Genomic DNA, 12,774 nt, shown 5'->3' with positions numbered 1-12,774 from the left:
TTCTCTATGTAATAGTCCTGGCTGTCCTAGACTCAATTTGTAGACCAGGCTGCTCTCAGACTCACAGAGATCTGCCTGCCTCTGCCTCTGCAACTCAAATGGTGGCATCAAAGGCATGGGCTTCCCATGTCTTTGTTTGTTGTCAGCATTGACAACAAAGCATTGTGTAGCACCTTAATAGCTCTTACAGTGTAGCCTAGGCTGGCCTAAAGTTTAATGTGTAGTTTGAGCTAGCCTTGAACTAATAATCTTCCTGCGGCAGCCGCCTACAGGCTGGGATTACAGCACGCACCTTGCTCAGTTGATGTGGCTATCCTTCTACCTTGGCATGCCCTGACTCTCAGGTACTCTCCTGAGAATAGATGAAACTGTTTGGACAAAGCAGATGTAGCTTAATCCAGACCTGAGACTTCTCAGTAGCCGAAACCTTCTGCTTAGTAGACTATGTGTTACAGATCGGATTGTCCTACAAAAGCCCGAGTGTTAACAACTCAGTTTCCATGCGAGACACCAGATCAAATCCATCTTGGGTTCAGGCTCTATCTATCTTAGAGAACCTGACCTAAGATTAAACTTGAGTTATCCACCAGGCCTGCACCTAGCACTGGTCTCCAGGTCACTCCCTAACAACCACCAATCAGGAGGAAGGCAGAAGTTACAACTGTACCTAAAGATATTTACTTAGGAAAGTTTATGGTTTGGCTCCCAGCACCAGCCATACAAATTCCATAATAGCCCAATCAGATGTGTGCCAAGCTAGAAACTCCCTTGCTTATTTGCTTTCCTCTATAAATGCTTGCTTGAAACTGGGCTCCAGGCTTCACCCTCTTGTTCTGCTGTGTCAGTGAACACTGTTGCTCCAGCTTGAATAAAGACCCTTATGTATATTGCATTGGAGTCAGCTCCACGGGGCCTCTTCTCTGGGGGCTCGTGAAACAGCACAACACATGAGGAAATGTTCTCCAGTGAGGCCTCTGGGAGGTGATTGGATCATAAGGAAGTTACCACATCAATAGCAAAGTCTTAGCATGATACACACACACACACACACACACACACATTCAGGGGTGGTGGAGACCTTAGACTCAAGGTCTAGTGGGAGGAAGGGGTCAATGGAGATGTGCTCATGAAAGAGATATTTTTTATTTTATTTTATTTGTTTTTCAGTGCAGGGTTTCTTTGTGTCCCTCTTGCTATCCTTTTCTCTATGTAAACCAGGCTGGCCTTGAACTCACGGGGACCTTCCTGCCTCTGCCTCTTGACTGCTGTGTCAGGATCTGTCTAGGAAAGTCTATGGCAAGCAAGGGAGTTTCCTGGAGATGGGTTGCTGTTCTGTGTGGCTATGATGGATGCACTCTGGAGAGGCACAGCCCCAGAGACTTCATCCCAGGATTGCTTCTCACTGTTGAGATGTCTTTCCTGCCACTATTACACAGCGCAATGATTCCTGGGCATCAGCCCGCACTATTGGGCAGATCTCCTGCAGAATCAATACGAAGATGTACTTTCATGTAGTGATGATATGTAGGTGAGCTGATGATTTCATAATTTCTGATAATGATTTTATAGAACTCCTAAATTGATACAAGTAATTTCAAGTCTCCTATAGAATGAAAGTTACGATTATAGCTTTGTAAACCTTCATGTGTCATGGGATAATTGTACTAGGGAACAAAAAAAAAACAAAAAAAAACAGGCTTGGAACAAATTTACAATCAAGGAAAACATTCCTTCTACTCTAGGAATGAGGCTACTATCTGGTAATTAAAGGTCATAAACTGGGAATGGACAATCGATTGTAGGTTCAAGGACAGAAAATAAATGATGGGCTAGTTTATCCATACAAGACTGTGGGGCAGTGAGAGGTAGCCTGGTCCTCAGTTGAGCTAAAGACTTTGAAGCCCTGAGAATCCTTAAGGGATGGTAGTAGCTTCACCTGCTCCTGGGGACCAGGCCCCTGGCACTAGCTGCAGCCCCCCCACCCCCACCCCGCCCTAGATTTGTGGCCATCAGTCACATAAGGGCAATGCCCTAAGCCCTTCCACATGTAGATGAGGCATCTGTAACATCTCAAACCAAGTCAATGGGAAAAAAGATGTGACCTATGATCACATAGGCTCCAGAGCTCTCCATTCTAATGAGGTACAAAGAGGCCTGGAGGGCATAGCCAATAAGCTTTCCTTTCCAGACATTCCTCCCTGAAAAAGGCCCACCCTGAGAAGTGGGGTATGGTTTTACCTCTACTTCCCACCATGACAATAAATGATTGGGAACTACAGACTGTCTCTTTTCATTGGGATCTGCCATGGGGAGCCATGGAGAAGGCCTTTACCTACAGAGCCACTGTCTAACCTCTTCCATGTAAGGCCTCTCTGCACTCCCAGCCACAAGCCAGAGCCCTCCTTCCCATCCCCCGCCCTCCAGCCCTGGGCTAGATCCAGTCCTTGGGCTCAAATTCTGTTCTCAGCTCTTCTGTGACTTCCAGCAGCCCCTGGGTGTCCAAGAGCCTGGGAAGCCTGGGCCCCAGCTCCAGTTGTCTCATGCCTCAGACTGCACTTTCCTACCCTGAGTGGTGCCTGAGCACCTTCCTATGGCCCAGCACCAGTCAAAGTCCAAGTATTCTGTACCCTGTGGCCGAGAAGACAAGACTTCAAAATAATAAGACACAAGGCAGACGATTTGTCTCTTGTCGAAACTGTGCTAACTTACGACATAAAAATTCTTGCCTTGGGGCTGGTGAGATGGCTCAGCGGTTAAGAGCACTGACTGCTCTTCAAAAGATCCGGAGTTCAAATCCCAGCAACCACATGGTGGCTCACAACCACCCATAATGAGATTTGACACCCTCTTCTGGTGTGTCTGAAGACAACTACAGTGTACTTATATATAATAAATAAATAATTAAAAAAAATTCTTGCCTTAAACTTATAATGAACTACTGGAGCTAGTAACAAGTACTGAATGTTTAGTCATTCAATACTTACTGAATGTTTAGTCAGATACTAGTCTTACTGGAAAGACATGTAAACAGTTCTGCTGTAACTCTGTAAGTTTTATCAATCTAGGACATGAACTATTGTCTTAAACTTACTATGAACTTATGGAATATAAACATTTTTTAGAAAACCATGTGATCAATTGTCCTGAGAAAGTATAAAAACTAAGAACTATAGTGAAACAAGCAAGGGTCCAGCCTTCAGCTTCATCTGCTGTGTGTGTCTCTGTGTATGCCTCAACTTTCTCTCTTTTCCTCTCTTTCCTTTTCTCTCTGGCTCACAAAGAGTTAAAGAACTCCAGGCCTCTTGCCTGGCCAGTGAGAGACCTCAGTCAAAGAGAGAGAACCCAAGTATCTATTTTCCCCTGCTGCTATCAGTAGAAGTTAATTGCCAGGAGCCAGCTGCTTTGGGACCTGGAATAGCAAGAAAGAGTTAAATTGCCAGAAGACAACAGTTTCTGGCTCTAGAGATAGAGACAGAGTCAAAAGTCAACAGCTTTGGCCCTGATCACTAATGCCCCCCCCCCCCCCAGCTACCTTCCCCAGGTACCCAAACTGGATGCCAAGCTGGACCCCAGCAGTGCTGGGATTAAAGGTGTACCACTAATGCCCAGCAAAGGAGAGATTTTTGCCCTGGCCTAGTCAGCTTTTTTTCTTTCTGCATCCCAGCTCCCCACACACTGCCCACCATCATGCTCTGTCACAGGTGAAACCAGAAGCTGAAATAAATAAACCTTTCTACCAGGTGTGGGGTTTGAAGCCAGTCAGTCCTGTAGGCATGAGCGTCTGCTATTATCATTCCTTTGGTAGATGTTGGGTCTCCTGCCTGCCCGAGCCAACTTCTACAGATATCTTTCTCCTGAGCTATGGATACATAACATAGCACCTGTCTGGCTTTCATCAGGCCCTGAGTTCAATCCCTTGTACCAAAAGGAGGAGGAGGAGGAGGAGGAGGGAACTCTTCTCATCTCCAGGTTTACCTGAATGGCTATGAGGATTTTGGCCTTATCAGGTTGACTGGAAATCTCAGCTCAGCTCTTGGCAGAGGTGCCAGATGTGTGTGACCCAACACCTAGGCTCCTACCTCCCAGAGCAAAGCCAGTTGCCTCTGACCACCCTCTCTCCCCAGTATATAGGGGATCACTCCCTTGGAAATCAGGAAATGATTGTGCTTATTCCCACTCTTTGTTTTGGGGGTGGAGCATTCTGACTGTGTAGCCAGGGTTGGCCTTGAACTCACACTCCCCCTGCCTTGGTCTTCTAAGTGCTGGGGGTTTAGACATGAACATCACACCTCCCCCTCTGTTATAGTACAGAGCAGACAAAAGCCCTCCAAATCTAACGGAAAACTTTGGGCTGGGCTTGGTGTTTTAACACCATCCCTAACTTCAGGAGCAAAACCCAAAACTGGATGGGAAATCCGGGGCCAGCCCAGGGCATCAGAAGGCGTCAGTCAGTCAGCCACGGGAGCAACAGGAATCATTGCAGTAGTCAGAGCTGAAAGGAAACTCCCCGGGGAAGCTATTAGCAATTTAGTACGTGGGAATGTGGCTCCCACCTGCCAGAAAGACAAATCTGCCTGGTGCAAAATACAGCAGCTGGCTTGCCTCTTAGCAGCTCCCCTGGGCCGCCTTTCAGTCCACCTCCATCTGTGAGCCCCTGGAGGGAAGAGGAATGTGAAGATGACCATAAAACAATAAGCACTCTCACTTGCAAAGCACTTTTGGCTTCCCAGAGCACTTGCACATCAGTGGCTTCTCCCGACAGCATCCTTGATACCGAGGTCAGATTTCCTTATTTCATCTCATAGCCAGAGAGTTGGACATCTTCAGAGCCTGGATGAGATCGGGAGAGCATCCAACAAACGAGAGAAAAAAATATAAGATTGGCGCCTACCATCTGGTTGCTGACGGTAGGATCTGAGACTCAGGGAGAGACTATGATTAAGATCCACTGTGTGTATGTATGAAATCCTTAAAGACAATAAAAATACTATATTAAAAACAAAACTAGCCGGGCGTGGTGGCGCACGCCTTTAGTCCCAGCACTCGGGAGGCAGAGGCAGGCGGATTTCTGAGTTCGAGGCCAGCCTGGTCTACAAAGTGAGTGCCAGGACAGCCAGGGCTACACAGAGAAACCCTGTCTCGAAAAAAACCAAAAAAAAAAAAAAAAAAAAAAAACTAGCGCCGGGCGTGGTGGCGTATGCCTTTAATCCCAGCACTTGGGAGGCAGAGGTAGGCAGATTTCTGAGTACGAGGCCAGCCTGGTCTACAAAGTGAGTTCCAGGACAGCCAGGGTTACACAGAGAAACCCTGTCTTGAAAAACAAACAAAGCCGGGCGTGGTGGCGCACGCCTTTAATCCCAGCACTCCGGAGGCAGAGGCAGGCTGATTTCTGAGTTCGAGGCCAGCCTGGTCTACAAAGTGAGTTCCAGGACAGCCAGAGCTACACAGAGAAACCCTGTCTTGAAAAACCACAAAAAAAAAAAAAAAAGAAAAAAAGAAAAACAAACAAACAAACAAAAAAACCCAAAAAACAAAACTGGCTGGGCAGTGGTGGTGAATGCTTTTAATCCAAACACTTGGGGAGGCAGAGATAGCTAGTCTACAGGGCGAATCCCAGGCCAGCTACACAAAGAGACCCTGCCTCAAGAAAATTAGAAGCAAAACAAAATGCAAAAGAGAGGTTCATTCTTTCCTTTTACAGTGATGAGTGTTTTGCCTGCATGTATTTCTGTGCACCACGTGTGTCTGTGGTGCCCAGTGGAAGTCAGAAGAGGGTGTCAGATCCCCTGAAACTCGAGTTACAGACTCCCATGTGGGTGCTGGGAATTGAACCTGGGTCCTCTGGAAGAGCAACCACTGCTCTTGACCATTGTGCCATCTCTGTAATCCCTGAGACTAATTCTTGACTACTCTTTTTCTATCTTTAAAAAAAAAAATTGTTTTACTTATATCTTGTGTGTGTGTGTGTGTGTGTGTGTGTGGTATATGTGTGTAGTGTGTGTGTGTGTTTGTGTAGTATATGTGTGTAGTGTGTGTTTATGCATAAGGCATGTATATCCCAGGTCAGAGGACAATCTGTGAGGGTTGGTTCTCTCCTTCTGCCCTGTGAGACCCAGGGTTCAAACTCTGGCTGGCAGGCTTAGTAGCCTTTCCTGCCGAGCCATCTTGCTGGGCCTGTTTCTGCCTCTCAATGGCTGCCAGTTCCGTAGTGGTCTCCTCTGACCTTCAATTCTTGCTGAATCTGTTGGCATGGCTGTTGTCCCTGCATGCAGTCCTGCAGACTTGCAGCCAGTAGGCAGTCTGACTACAGGGCCCACCCCCCTATGGTTTCAGCTCTTTCTGCCTTTCATGTGTGACACTTTTCCAGAGGACAACCGTCGACTCACCCCAGAGTGGCAACGGACAGCAGACCAAAGTAACTGTACAGCGGAAGCCCATTTGGATGAACCAGTGAGTTTATTGGGGTTACTGAGAGGAATGTGGGTGAAGGGTTACAGGAACACAGTTAGCTCCCAGGCAGATGCATCACTGAAAGGCAACCCCAAATGAGTGACAGCTGGAGCTCTCTGCATGATTTCAGGCAGCTCAAAAGGTCAGAGAGCATCTCCCAAGACGTTGATCTCAGGTTCCCCCTGCTTATATAACATTGGAGAAGGAGTTTCCACCGTGCAGCGTGGAGATGAGAAGCTGGAGTTCTGGTGGGTCCCAGGAATCAGAACAGTATCATTAGACTTGGCAGCAATGACCTCTACACTGACCAAGTTTAGGATTGTTGGATCATTTGTTTAGGGCAGAGGTGCCAGAGCTTGCAAGGAAGGGGCAGTCTGACAGTCTCAGACCTGCCATTCCTATGACTCACTGGGGCTCTAGGGGTGGAGGCCTGGGTGCTGTGTACAGAAGGTAAGGAACCCTGAGCTTGAGCCCAGCAACGCAGGTTGCCAGGTGATGGGAGAAGAGACTTCTCTAGATCTCTCCGTTAAAGCCGTATACCTGGTAACAGCCCTCCAGCTAACAGCCCCCTGGGGCAGCGGTCTGACAGTGATAGTTAGAAAACCTCCATCTGGCTTTTTGACCAAGCTGTTGTTTTTTTCTTCAACAGAAATCAGTTCTCTCCTGTATTTCTTTAATCTCGGTCGGGGCTTTCTACCCCTCCTTTGATCATTCAGTTCCCAGATAAAAGACACAACACCTTTATATTTATATTAAGCCTTTAATGCACTAAAGCTGGGCAGATATCTACCCTCTAAGCTATTAGTATCTACTTCCCAATCAATAACCCCGAGTTATGACTTGCCATGTTCCATCTGGGCTGCTCTTAACTCCAATTGGCCAGCCCTCATGGCCATGTTTTCAAGATTCTTACCCCATGGGATCTCCTCTCTCCATCATCTTCTCTCTCTCCCTCCTGGTCCTGCCTCAGACCCAAAGCCTGGGAACCAAAAACTCTCTCTCTCTCTCTCTCTCCTGCCCAGCTATTGACTGTCTGCATCTTTATTCAACCAATAGTTTTTAATTAAGGAGCAAGGTCACATAGCACCACTGTGTGTATGCAACCAGGCCTTGGGGGCCAGTATTTAGCATTAGGATACACAGCAAAAGACCACACCTCAAGTCGGGTGTGGTGGCGCACGCCTTTAATCCCAGCACTTGGGAGGCAGAGGCAGGCAGAATTCTGAGTTTGAGGCCAGCCTGGTCTATAGAGTGAGTTCCAGGACAGCCAAGACTACACAGAGGAACCCTGTTTCCAAAAACCAAACCAAACCAAACCAAACCAAAACAAACCAAACCAAACCAAAACAAAACAAAAACAAAAACCTACAAAAGACCACACCTCAACACTTTCCCTTTCTGGGCTCTTTCTTCTTTGTTCCCCTTTGGTTTCTCGACCCTCTCTGGAACACTTGGGATTTCTGTCTCCTCTGTTGGAATCCTACGGGCATCCACTTCCCTCTTTCTTTTCTTCTTCCAACTGGAGTAGAGAATAGGATGTGCTCAACCTCCAGTGTCCACCCTCTCTTGCTGAGGAACACAGAAAGTTCTGGCTGCTGACCTCGTCAGCCAAGGTTCTCCCAAGACATTCTTCCCTTATTTACTTTCTTCCTCAGCCCCTCCCAACAGAGCATGTTCAGGGCCACCAGCCTGAAGCAAGCCCTAAAGAGCCAGAGGATACCCCAAGTTAAGTTCCTGCCCTTGGTCAGTTTCTCCCTGTCCCTTGTAAAGGGCCAGTCAGGCAGTGAGCCAGGGTGGTGTGTTGAAGGAAACTTAAGGGTTCTTTGGAAAGTTGGTGTTTTGCTGGGGCAAACATGTGAAGGAACAGTTTGTTAAAGTGGGCACAGGTGTGAAAGGCTAAGGCAGACTCGTGCAGGATCATTTTGCTGAAGCAGACACAAGAGGGAAAAAAGCAAGCACGAGAAAGGACACATGATGACGGATTCTTGGCTGACACGCACGTCTTGGTCTGCCTTACATTGCATAGCTGAGCTGAAATTTGTCAGGACTCCATAGAGAGAAACGCACCAAAAAACTTCTGGTGGTGTGCTGCAGTTTCTTGCTACTTCCAAGGACTCGGGCTGATTGGATGCACATGCTGAGGTAAGGCATGTGGAGGACAGGTGATGTTTGGAGGGTATAAATAGGACTCTGTGGAATGAAGGACAGAGTTTGGCTTGCTGGTACAGATAGCTGTGCAAGACTTGTGGGTCTCAAGTCTTCGGCTGATCTTTACTTCCCCCAGAGAGGCACAGCTGAGAACCCCTCTTGGTGTCCCTCTGGGTCCTTCCTGCTAACTTGTGCTGAGGCTGAGGGGTGGCTATCTCTACTAGATCATGTCACCACTGTTGCTAACCCAAATCTACCAAACCGGACTGCTGGTGTATGTGTGAAGTGTTTGCAAGCAGATCAGGCTGCCATTGCCTGCTAACCTATGAACTGAACTGCCGATTTCCAGACAGCACAGGTCGGAGTTGCTCCAAAGGATCTTTCTAAACAAGTCCATTCCCCCCCCCCATTCCTTTCTTTTCCACTACCTCTGGTGGGTGGTGGGCTACAAGGGAGGGTGAAACATTTAAGAACAACCATTAAAAATAAGGTTTGAGGGCTGGTGAGATGGCTCAGCAGGTAAGAGCACCTGACTGCTCTCTTCCAAAGGTCCTTAGTTCAAATCCCAGCAACCACATGGTGGCTCACAACCATCCATAACAAGATCTGACTCTCTCCTCTGGTGTGTCTGAAGACAGCTACAGTGTACTTACATATAATAAATAAATAAATCTTAAAAAAAAAATAAGGTTTGAAAAAACTAACATTACAGGTGGCGCCCAATGTGGTTTAGGCATAATGGGTAACTCTGCTTCTCGTGTAGAGGAAATGGCAGATTAGAAAGGTTAGCAATGTTGCTTAAGAAGATTGGCAAAATAGCAGCTACTGCTGCTGGAAGGAATCCTTCCTTGCTCCCAGAAGAGGCTATTTTGTTTGTTTTGTTTGTTTTTGCTTTGTAGTTTTCACATATACTATTATGAAAAAGTTTAATGAGAAACCAGACCATTGTCTTCCATTAGAAAGGATCACAGTGCCAGGCGTGGTGGCCACGCCTTTAATCCCAGCACTCGGGAGGCAGAGGCAGGCGGATTTCTGAGTTCGAGGCCAGCCTGGTCTACAAAGTGAGTGCCAGGACAGCCAGAGCTATACAGAGAAACCCTGTCTCGAAAAACCAAAAAAAAAAAAAAAAAAAAAAAAAAAAAAGAAAGGATCACAGAGTTGGCAATGTGTTTAAAGAGTTTGCAGATAGAGGTAGAGGTCCTTGGAAACGAAAAAGGGCCAAAGGGAAGAGAAAAAAGTTCAGGCTTGGAGAATGAGACCAGAAATGTACCACACGACGAAAGCGGGAAGCAAGCTAGGCTGGAAGGTAAACTACCACCCAGCCCTGCTTCTAGAGGCCTGAAGGAGCAGGAAATGGCACAGTACAACAGGTTGAGGTGCAGCCGAGTGCACCATCCGAGGATTTGCTCGGGCCTACACAGGTACCGTCAGTCGTCAGTCTTTGTGTAAAGAACAATTAATAAGGCCGTTCAACCAATGGCTCCTTTACAGCCTGGGCTTCCTTTACCATCTTTGTTATCAAAATCATGGCCTGTAATAATAATTGACTTGAAAGATTGTTTTCTTTTTCTCAATACCTCTGCATGAGAAAGACAGGGAAAGGTTTGCTTTCTCGGTACCTACTTTGAGTAATAGTCATCCCCTAGAGAGATACCATTGGAAGATACTTCCACAGGGAGTGTTAAATAGTCCAACTTTATGTCAGTAGTTTGTGAAACAACCATTAGAAATTATTTGTAGGGCTGGTGAGATGGCTCAGTGGGTAAGAGCACCCGACTGCTCTTCCGAAGGTCCAGAGTTCAAATCCCAGCAACCACATGGTGGCTCACAGCCATCTGTAATGAGATCTGATGCCCTCTTCTGGTGCATCTGAAGACAGCTACAGTGTACTTACATAAAAATAAATAAATAAATCTTTGAAAAAAAAAAAAGAAATTATTTGTAAGTTGGGCAGTGGTGGTGCATATCTTTGATCCCAGCACTTGGGAGGCTGAGGCAGGCAGATTTCTGAGTTCGAGGCCAGCCTGGTCTACAGAATGAGTTCCAGGACAGCCAGGGTTATACAGAGAAACCCTGTCTCAAAAACAAAACAAAACAAACAAACAAAAAAAACACAACAACAACAACAACAACAAAAAGTATTTGTAAGCAATTCCCTCAAGCTATCATTTATCATTATATGGATGGCATTCTGTTGGCTGATCCAGACAAAGATGTTTTAGAGAATATGTTTAAAGTAACACAAAGAATTCTGCCGCGCTGGAGGTTACAGATTGCTCCAGAAAAAAAATACAAAGAGGAGATTCACCTAGTTACTTGGGTTATAAAATCAGTCAACAAAATATTTGACCACAAAAGGTGCAGATCCATAGGGAATTGCAAACTCTTTTTTTTTTTTTTTTGGATTTTTGAGACAGGGTTTTTTTGGTTTTTTTTTTTTTTTGGTCTTTTGAAACAGGGTTTCTCTGTATAGCCCTGGCTGTCCTGGAACTCACTCTGTAGACCAGGCTGGCCTTGAACTCAGAAATCCTCCTGCCTCTGCCTCCCAAGTGCTGGGATTAAAGGCGTGTGCCACCACGTCCAGTGGGAATTGCAAACTCTTAATGATTTTCATAAATATTGGGAGATATTAACTGGCTGAGGCCTACAATAAACTAAGTACATATGAGTTAAGTAATTTGTTTCAAACATTACAAGGAGATTGGAATTTAAACTGTCCAAGATATCTAACAGTTGAAGCAAAAAAAAAAAAAGTGTTAACTCTTGTAGATCAAAGACTGCAAGAGGCACATGTGGATCGAATTGATCCTAAACTTGAGTGTATTCTGTTCATTTTACCTTCAACACATTCTCATACTAGGCTCAGTGTACAAAGGGAAGACAGTATTATCGAATGGACTTTCTTAGTTTATAAACAAAGTAAAAAATTGAAGACACATTTTGTAACTAATTATAAAAGGTAGAATAAGATGACATCAATTGTCAGGGACAGAGCCAGCTGGAATTGTGGCACCTCTTACAGATCCTGAGATTATGTCATTATGAGTGATTAATGAGGATTGGCAAAAAGCTTGTAGGGTGAAATTACTAACAAATATCTGAAAAGCAAACATATACAGTTTATAAAAGAACTAATTGGGGGACTGGAGAGATGGCTCAGTGGTTAAGAGCACTGACTGCTCTTCCAGAGGTCCTGAGTTCAATTCCCAGCAACCACATGGTGGCTCACAACCATCTGTAATGGGATCCAATGCTCTCTTCTGGTGTGTCTGAAGACAGTGACAGTGTACTCACATACATTAAGTAAATAAATATTAAAAAAAAGAGAACTAATTGGATTTTTCCATGTATACTAAAGAGAACACCAATTCCAGAGGCACTAACATTTTATACTGATGCAAACAAGATGGAGATAGCAGGTTATAAGTCAGATAAAATAAGCAAGGTGATCAAAAGTCCATATACATTAGTTCGGAAATCAGAATTGTATGAGATCCTTATGGTATGATTAGATTATCCTGAACCTCTTAACGTAATTACTGAGTCTTTATATGGAGAAAGAGTCATTTTGTATATAGAAACCGCTGAATTTGTACCTGATAACTCGGAATTAACTTTGCTATTTGTACAATTACAAGTCATTAGGAGCAGAAATTATCCATTAGATATTACTCATAATTGGTCTCATACACTTTTACCTGGTCCATTAGCTCAAAGAAAAGACAAAATTGACCAATTACTAATAGGAAATGTGTTAGAAGCCCCAAACTTTCACAAGAAGCACCATGCTAATGGGAAAGGTTTAAAGAAAAAATTTTCCATCACTTGGTAATAATCCCAAGAAATAATAAAAACATGTCTGCCCTACATGTTCTCTATACAACCAAACTTCATTACCTGCTGTTGGTAACCCTAGGATACCAAAAGAAATGACTTCTGGCAGATGTTTTCCATTTTGCAGAATTTGGAAAGCAAACCGTACCATTGACACATTCTCGGGACACCAAGGCACCTGCTTTAAGTTCTGAACAGGCTGATTGTGTAATTACAAATGTTTTGGAAATTATGGCAATTATGGGGATACCTGCACAAATTAAAACTGACAGTGCTCCTGCATATGTATCCAATAAGATGAAGCAATTCTTTACATATTATAATATAAAGCACGCCACTGGT

Source organism: Mus caroli, unplaced genomic scaffold (genome assembly GCF_978045245.1).
Source record: "Mus caroli unplaced genomic scaffold, Mus_caroli_1 scaffold_6, whole genome shotgun sequence".
In the NCBI taxonomy this organism is placed as follows: Eukaryota; Metazoa; Chordata; class Mammalia; order Rodentia; family Muridae; genus Mus; species Mus caroli.
Note: the sequence above shows the minus strand (reverse complement) of the source record.